Genomic DNA, 10,000 nt, shown 5'->3' on the forward strand with positions numbered 1-10,000 from the left:
TATGGTTGCAATCCTCTTCTTGTATATGTACGATAATGACTTCCATTTTGTCATTGCCAGGACTTCAGTGCTTAGAGTAGATTCCTTTATGTTAAAAATAAATCTCGCTGCCCTGATATGAATGTCTTCTAGGGTCTGAAGTGATTTTGAAGATCCCCATAGAGCGATTGAATACGTAATACTTGGAATGATACCCTTGAAATAAATTGACTCTAATATGCGATTGTCGAGACCTTTTAAGTGTTTGAGTTTCTTCACTCTTGCTGAAAAACGTTTGCTCAAAGATTTTACATGTGGCGACCAAGATAAAATGTTATCGATATGAGTCCCTAAACAAGTAGCTTTAGAAACAAAGGACAACTCATTAGGCCCTAAACAAATATTTTGTAAGGGATCGATGAATTTTGATTTAGATAACAACATTAGTTCGGTTTTTGCAGGATGAATAGTCATGAAGTTATCCTTAGCCCATTTGCTTAAATCGGCGATCGCTTTCTGTATCTTAAGTAAGACTTCATCAAAAGTATTTCCAATGCAGAAAGCTGTGGTATCATCTGCAAACATTTCGACGGAAGCGTTCGTCGTGGCTCCGGGTAGATCGTTTGAGTAAATGCTGTAAAGTCTGGGACCAAGTAAAGATCCTTGAGGCACACCAGTATCTATTTCCAACAATTCAGAATTTGAACCATTTACAGTGACAAATTGTTTACGATTTTCAAGATAGTTTAGGAGACACTCGTAAAAGGAGCCACTAATGCCTATAGAGTATAGTTTATCCGTGAGAGCTGTATGGTTGACGCAATCGAACGCTTTTTGAAAATCAATGAAGACTACACCAATAATATTACTTTCATCCAGGGCTAAACGCCATCGTTCTGTTAATGAGAGCAGGAGAAGTTCAGGTGAGCCTCCCTTTCTGAAGCCCCATTGATTCAAAGAAATTAGATTGTTGCCATATAAGAAGTTGTCAAGTTGTTGACTGACAACATTCTCTAATAGCTTGCCCGGTATGCTGAGAAGGGAAATAGGCCTGTAATTTCCGCAGTCTAGAGTGCTTCCTTTCTTGTGAAGACATTTCACTTGTGCTTGTTTCCACTGGCTTGGGAATTTGCATTCCAAAATACTTCTTTGAGCCAGTGGCATAAAGCAATCTAAAAATGTATCTCCAATAAGGCGCAACTCCCTGCTGGATATATCATCAGGTCCACTTGCCTTGCCAGGTTTCAAACATTTGAGAGAAGATTTCAGAAGATCCTTGTTAAGGGCTATGTTATGAAGAGAGAGGGTAGGGATTTCACTGTTATTTCTTGCAGACTGACAAGGAGAGTTTACTGAAGAGTCTTGTGTTGATTTCGAAGGGGATTTTCCAACATTGACAAAAAACGAATTTAAAGCGTTGGCCTTTGATGTATCGTCTGAATGAATAACTGCGGAACTATCTTGAATTGGACCAATCTTTGTAGTTATCCGCTTTCCCTCAAAGGATCTTACTGTCTTCCAAAAATCTTTAGCAGAGGTTGCCTCGTTAAATTTTGACAGCCAGTAATTTGATTCTGCTGATCTAAGGAGTTTGGTGCAGTGATTTCTTGCCTTCTTATAATCCATCCAGGCAGTTCCCCAACTGAACTCATAGTCAAATCACTACCTTCATATATCAAAGACAGCAACCATGCACTTGAAACTTTCCGTACCTTCAATTTCTCGGGCGAAAACAAAATCATTTTCACCATGGATATAGCATCTTTATACATCGTAATTCCCAACAATGAAGGCCTCCAAGCACTAAAATACTTTTTAAACCAACGTCCTGTCAAAAGTCCGAGCTCAGAAACTTTACGCCGTCTAGCTGAACTGGTTCTCACACTTAACTGCTTTTCATTTGGCGACAACACCTACTACAAGCAGATCAACGGTGTTGCAATGGGAACTAAAATGGGACCTAGCTACGCCAAACTTTTCGTAGGTTTTATTGAAAATAAATTTTTCTCTAACTACCACGGACCAAACCCTGATCTTTAACAAGGCTTCATCGATGACTGCGTCGGCGCTACTTCATCCAGCAAAGAGCAACTCGACCAATTTATCACTGCAGTCAATTCTTTCCACCCGGCTCTAAAATACACCTGGGAAATTTCCGAAAATTCACTAGCTTTCCTAGACATTAAACCCTTTGAAAAAAACGTTTTGAAGCGTCTTTTCAAGCATCTGAGAGCGCGTTTTGAAGGCGCTTGTTAAAGCCTTTAAAAAAAACCTTTTGAAGCGTGTAAGAGCGCGTTTTGAAGGCGTTTGTTAAATCCTTTGAAAAAAACGTTTTCGAGCGTCTTTTCAAGCGTGTGAGAGCACGTTTTAAAGGCGTTTCAAAAAAACCTTTAACGCGTGTTTTCAGGCACCTGAATGCTCGTTTTGAACGCGTTACGCAAAAAAACGCTTTGAAACGTGTTTTCAAGCGTCTGAGAGCGCGTTTTGAAAACGTTTCTTAAAGCCTTTCAAAAAAACGTGTTCAAGCTTCTTTTGAAGCGTCTGAGAGCTCGTTTTGAAGGCGTTTGTTAAAATAGGAATAAAACGCGTTTGTTAAAGCCTTCGAAAAAAACGTTTTGAAGCGTGTTTTCAAGCCTCTGAGAGCGCGTTTTAAAGGCGTTTGCCCAAAAACGCTTTGAAACGTGTTTTGAAGCGTCTCAGAAGGCGCTTTAAAGGAGTTTGTGAAAGCCAAGGAAAAAAACGCCTTCAAACGTGTTTTGAAGCGAATCAGAGGGCGTTTTCAAGGCGATTCCCAAACAACGCTTTGAAACGTGTTCTAAAGAGTATGAGAGCGCGTTTTAAAGGCGTTTGCCCAAAAACGCTTTGAATCGTGTTTTGAAGCGTCTCAGAAGGCGCTTTAAAGGAGTTTGTGAAAGCCAATGAAAAAAACGCTTTCAAACGTGTTTTGAAGCGAATCAAAGGCCGTTTTCAAGGCGATTCCCAAACAACGCTTTGAAACGTGTTCTAAAGAGTATGAGAGCGCGTTTTAAAGGCGTTTGTAAAAACCTTTACAAAAGTTGCTGCCCAACTGGAGACTTTGTACTCTCCTCCAGTTGCTGCCCAACTGGAGACTTTGTACTCTCCTCCAGTTGCTGCCCAACTGGAGACTTTGTACTCTCCTCCAGTTGCTGCCCAACTGGAGACTTTGTACTCTCCTCCAGTTGCTGCCCAACTGGAGACTTTGTACTCTCCTCCAGTTGCTGCCCAACTGGAGACTTTGTACTCTCCTCCAGTTGCTGCCCAACTGGAGACTTTGTACTCTCCTCCAGTTGCTGCCCAACTGGAGACTTTGTACTCTCCTCCAGTTGCTGCCCAACTGGAGACTTTGTACTCTCCTCCAGTTGCTGCCCAACTGGAGACTTTGTACTCTCCTCCAGTTGCTGCCCAACTGGAGACTTTGTACTCTCCTCCAGTTGCTGCCCAACTGGAGACTTTGTACTCTCCTCCAGTTGCTGCCCAACTGGAGACTTTGTACTCTCCTCCAGCTGCGAGTTCTTTGGTTCTCTTATCTGACTATATGGTAGGGAAAATTAGTTTAAAATAAGATGAATTTAAAATTGCAAATACTTGGTGAAATTTTATGTATTGTTTAAAAACACGAGGCGGAACTGAGTGTTTTTAGACCCGATAAATCGCCAGCTTTTAGCGGTTTAAAAAAAATTCCACAAAGAGCTTGTCCCTCTGGACTGAAAACAATGGTTTAAATTGTGAGAGGTGAATATAAGCATACAAGAAAAACAAGCTATGTCTTAAGTATTCTATATATAAAGAATACTAACGAGGAGTGTTTTATCAGGATAAAAAACTCATACACGTGACGTTTTATCGATGTTTTGATAGGCTGTTAAGGTCTTGACTTATTAATGAGCTTGAAAGGGCAATGTAGAAATTTACTTATTTAGTATAAAGCCTGGTTTTCACTAGCGATGCAAGCAAATGCGCCAGCATAAATAGCTAAGTGAAAACGAAGCATAAGCGCAGGCATAAGGAAAATCCAGACAACCCCGTTTATACGGTGAAATAACCGATATTATGCTTGCGTTTGTTCTTGCGTCGCTTGTCAAAAAACATACTGCATATTATAAAATATTACTGCCACCTTTACAGAAAACAAACGAGTAATTATGAAATGTAATGCTATTTTCAGGAAAGAGCCATTGAAATTATTAACTCGAGTTCGGTAATCCCGTATTTCAGTTTACAGTGCTTTCCTGTATTGGGTTAAGGCTGAGAGTATTATTGCGACTGGAAAGGGCCCTGAGGATGTAAAAAGAGACTGAGTAGTGATGAGGAACGAGGGTACCAAGGCATTGCCGACAGAGAGACAAACTGTAAGGAAGCTGCAGATGTCCTTCGAAGGAAAAAACTTATCTAGAAAATTGTTTCAAATAATATTACTACAGACCGAGACCCGGATAGGCCATCCATCCAAAAAAATTGAGATGGAATAAAAAGGACTTCTAATCATCCAAAACGACTTGTCAATAATAAACGTTTAAAATCACTTAAGACGACTTGCAAATCCACTTAACTCCGCTCCACGGAACTCTTATTAGTCAACCTAAAAGAATCATGGAGAAAATCTTTGGATTCCGGCCTCAAGGTAAAGGTAGAGGTACACCTTATTTAACGTCCTTTACTCTCTAGAGAGTATTCTCCCAGGAATTTGACACAACTATAAGGTCGGCGTTGTTTTAATCTGTGGACTCTGTTTCCTACTCAATTTTTGAACGAAAAATCAGTCATGAAGGTCTACTTTTAGTGTGGCTCAAAAAGCTGCCTAACTGAAATAAGGCAGTTTAAATCTTTAGGCCCCGCCTATAAGCAGGGTAACCCTATCTGCCTTATAACCACGCCGCTTGTAAAAAAACAAAACAAAAAGAAATGTGCGAGTGCTTGTGTAATCCTAGTACCAGGGTTACCTCCCCCTTGTAAACAGGCCCTTAAAATGGTGCAGTGCAGTCGATACCCTTCAGTGATTTGAAAAGAATTCTTGCCTTAAAATGAGCCTTGGTTTATAGTTTATAGCGCCTTAAACGAGCTTTACAAGTGGCGCACTGAGAATCATCTTGCACCACACCCACGGAAATGCGAAATAATGCTTCCTTCTAGTGGCTAGGTGGCAGAACTGTTGACTGGGTTAATAAAAGAGTCATAAGAGAGCAAAGTTCTTGGGGTAATAATTTACTCAAAGTTCTATTGGAGGCAACGCATTTGCGACGTCAAGAAAACCGTCGTCAAGAAACTGAATCTTCTCAAAACATCGAGATTTTGCCCAACGGACTTCTGACAGCCTTATATTTCAAATTAATCCTACCATCTTTTTCCCACTCACTTGTGGTCTCGGGAGGCTGTAACCGTCAGGCTTCGTCTCCATCACTTGAACGTTTTAAAATAATGCAAAACGGCAAAATCAATTTACAGCCTACCAAAAGACATGCCTTCTGAAACAGTGCTTTCGAAATCTAATTGGAACACCCGTTCAAGTAATTAAAATTGTTATTAATTAAGGTAATGTGTAAGATCCGAAGCGACAGTAGGTTAATTAAGGATTTTCTCTTAAATCGAATGCTGATGACCAGAATAAATAAGTCTTGTTCTGACTTACAACCTGTTAAAATTGGAGTCCCTCAAGGCTCTTTTGGGTCCTAGGTTATTTGTGACTAGCGTAAATGACTTCCAAATTATGTTAACAAAGGAGAAGTGTTCATGTACGCAGACGACACAACTATACAACTACATATGTTATTGGAAAGACCGTAGACGAAGTTGTGACGATGACCATGCAAGAGGCCCTGGACCAAGTTTAAACTTGGTGTTTAACGAATAGGTTAATTGTTCTGAACACTGATCCTTTTATCGGCCCTCTGAGGCCACTATGGTGGGGTAACAAAATAATCAATTATAACGTTAACTTCCCATGTGATTGCCTGGATGTCCCATTTAATGGGACATTTCAATTTGAATCTGCTGAACGATGAAAATCACAACGCCTCCGGGGAATTCTTAGATGGGCTGCATTCACATGTTTTTACCTTTAATCACGTAACCTTCCCGAATTACTTCTCACACTGCTAGTCTGATTGACAACCTTTTTTCCAATCATGTCGAACACAGTTACTTGAGGTCTGGACTTTTAATAACTGACATTTCGGACCACCTACCAATATTTTCCATTTCTTCTGATCATATTCGTACTAATCAACGCCAAGAAAGTTTATTTGTTCGTGACAAACGCGAGCAAAATATCCTTAACTTCCTAGACAAATTAGATTGTATAAACTCGTCTAATTTAGATGGGTATAGTGATCCTAAAATCTTTTTCAGTAAATTTCTCGAGCGATACACTAAAGCTTATGAAGAACATTTTCCCTTAAGAAACTGAAACGCCACCCTCAACCGAGGAAGCCGTGGATATCCCAAGGCCTACTCAAATCTATCAAGAGGAAAAACAAATTATACAAGCAAGTATCTTTCAAATCCCTCCTCTCAGAAGGAAGAGAAATACAAAACGTATAAGAATAAATGAAACCACTCCTTGAGAATTATAAAACGATCAATTGACTGTATTTCCTCTCCATTAACACACATTGTAAATCTCTATCATTCACGGTATCGTCCCAAATGAATTGAAAATTGCTTGTGTGGTTCCTATTTTTAAATCAGCAACTGCAGTCCTATTTCAGTTCTACCATAGTTAATGCATGGAGATGGTTATGAAAGTTCCTTTGTTTCATGTTTTTGTCCGTATTTTTGGCCTTTACCCTGCACAAAACACACCTTTTTTTGAGAAGGTAACCAATCAAATGCTTTGATTAAATTATGCGTAACTAATTTGCGAGCCCATGCGAAGCGAAAACAAAAGATTGTGCAGGGTCACGGTCAATTCAACATCGATTGCAACAACATTGTTCTCGCTTTTCTCGCTTTTGAAAGTTCTAAGGTTTCATAACCAGTCCCTCGATTAACTATGTTTCTACCTTGCTTTTCGAAGATTTTGCAACGAATAATTTTTAACCGTATTATAAATAGACCACTTTCGATATATTAAAATTCAGTCTTAAACAAAAGGCATCATCTCGAGGCTCTGGGGAATAAAAATAAGGATTTGTATGAGTTTATTCCCCAGAGCCTCGAGATGATGTCTTTTGTTTAGGACTGAATTTTAATATATCGAAAGTGGGCTATTATCTTAATGACTTCAAGGTTGTCTGTGATAATCAATATGGCTTCAGGAAAAATCGTTATCCTAGCCTCGCGCTTATCGATTTATGTGACAGAATTTCTTCTACTTTCGATAGAAGACGATACTCCATCGGAGTATTCTTAGATCTTTCGAAAGCATTTGATACGGTAAATCATGTCATTCTCTTTGACAAACTCGAGCATTATGGGGTCTGTGGTCTAGCACTAGAATGGGTAAAAATTTATTTCTCTGAGAGGGCACAATTTGTCGAATTTAAGGACAGTGCCTACTATTGTTAATGCGCATACGTTCTGCGCATCTCAAGATACTCGGGTTCCCTATCGGTGATGCTTACTAGTACAGGGATATTTTTGCGCGGTTTAAAACTATCCGGAGAAAGTAGATCTTAGTAAGTACTCTTGGTATCCAAAAAGAAAATTGGGGGTAACCATGCATTTTCGAGAGATAATTAAGCTTCAATTTGAGAAAGAAAGCCATAGATTTTTTCGTATTTTAAAGCTTTTTACAAATATTATTCATAAATTACCTTTGAAAAATGCGCTGGTTACCCCCAATTTTCTTTTTGGATTTCAATAACACCTGTTAAGATCTACATTTCCTGCATAATCACACACCGGGGCAAAAATATCTTTAATTAGTAGGGACCGCCCTTAACAATGTTCGGTCTTCTCCACAGGGAATTCCATGTGGGGTGCCTCAAGGCTCTATTCTTGGTCCCTTATTTTTCATCCTTTACGTTAATGATTTGAAGAATACTTCCTTGCTTGATGTAATCTTGTTTGCCGATGATACAAACCTATTTATCTCCCATAATGACCCTGTTTACCTAAATGATCTGGTCTCTTCTTGAGGTGTTTGATGATGTTAACGAAAAATTGGCTACTTGGGAACTAATCTTTAATGATGTTGCGAATTGTTACATGCCCATTGTCAAGAAAAGAGTAAAACGCAAATGCCTGTCACCTTGGATGAACAAAGAGATCATGCATCTTATACACCTGAGAGACCAGTTTAAATCACGCGTGAAGTCAAATATTCTCGCCAGGTCAATGTATAAGAATTTACGCAACCAGGTGGTAAAAAAGATCACGAATGCTAAGGCAGCATATATGAAAAATGAGATCATGGAAAACAAGAACAATCCGAAGAAACTGTGGAAAATACTTAAGCAAGTTGCTCCAGCCAAGCGAAGACCAACCAATTTTTCTTTTATTGAAGTGAATGGCCAGCAAATCAGTAACCCTGTGGGAATTTCAAATGCTTTCAACGAACATTTTATCAACATCCAACAAACCAACACCTCTGTTCCAGACTGCATAGACTCAAATGTACAAGATGCACGTCTTGTTAACTTTATTAAGTCCCACATTAGCGAAGCAACCGTGTTCCACATCCCGCCAATTAGCACACAGCAAGTCATCGAGGACCTCAAGAGCATTCCAAATAACAAAGCAACTGGTCTCGATGGTATTGGAATAAAACCATTAAAGCTAGCACTAAATGCTATTGCTCCCTCTCTTACCCATATTTATAACTCAAGTATCGCAAGCGGCACTTTTCCAATTAATTTTAAACGAGCCAAACTGATTCCAGTTTATGAGAAGGACTCAGTTTACAACAGAAATAATTATCGCCCAATCTCAATTTTGCCAATTATCTCTAAACCTCTCGAGAGGCATGTTGCAAAATCGTATCTCAGTTACGTCACTTCTAACAATCTTATTCATAAAAACCAGTCGGCTTATCGACCACACCGTTCGTGTGAAAGTGCGCTCTTAAACTTCACCGATAACTGGCTTAAGGCCATGGACTCTAGAAAGCTCGTGGGTTCAGTGCTGCTAGATCTAAGCAAGGCGTTTGACCTTGTTGATCATGATTTATTGCTATCAAAAATCGACAAATATCATGTCACCAATACATCTCAAGAATGGTTTCAATCATACCTTAGTTATCGAACACAACGCTGCTGCATTAATGGCTCACTGTCTGATGCATTGGTGCTGGCTCGAGGAGTTCCGCAAGGGTCAGTTTTGGGCCCAATACTATTCTCGCTGTACATCAACGACCTTCCAATTGGAACCTCCAACTCAAATGTCGACATATATGCAGACGACACTACCATATGGGAGACTAACAGTGACCCGCTGCTTATTCAGCGTGGTCTTCAAGACAGCCTTGACGGAACTAGTAGATGGCTATCTCTGAATAAGATGGTTCCGAACACGAAAAAAACTAAACATCTGATTATAGGAACCGTACAAAAACTGTTGCACTCTGGTAATTCATCTCTTGACCTCTCTCTTTGTGGCACTCCGATTGAAGAAGCCAGGGATGAAAAACTTTTAGGCGTTAAGATAGACAAACATTTGAGTTGGGATAATCATATCGATTTCCTAATGGATAAATTAAATTCTAGAATTTGCTTGCTTAAGAGAGCTAAGACATATCTCAATCATCGGCTTGGAAATTTATTATACAACGCACTGATTCGACCGTTATTTGAATATTGTTGCACAGTGTGGGGAAACACCAAAAATGAAAATTTACTTCGATTATTAAGAGTTCAAAAACGTTGTGCCAGTCTAATTTTAGATGCTAATTTTTCTGATAATTCTGTTGAACTTTTCAGTAAGCTAGGTTGGTTACCTATTGATGACGTCATACGAATGAGAAAGCTTTGTTTAATGCATAAGATTGTTAATGGCTGTTGCCCTCAGTACTTTAAAGATTATATCTCCTATGTTAATGATAAGCATAGACATAATACAAGGGCGT

This window comes from Montipora foliosa, chromosome 2 (genome assembly GCF_036669935.1).
Source record: "Montipora foliosa isolate CH-2021 chromosome 2, ASM3666993v2, whole genome shotgun sequence".
NCBI classification, from domain to species: Eukaryota; Metazoa; Cnidaria; class Anthozoa; order Scleractinia; family Acroporidae; genus Montipora; species Montipora foliosa.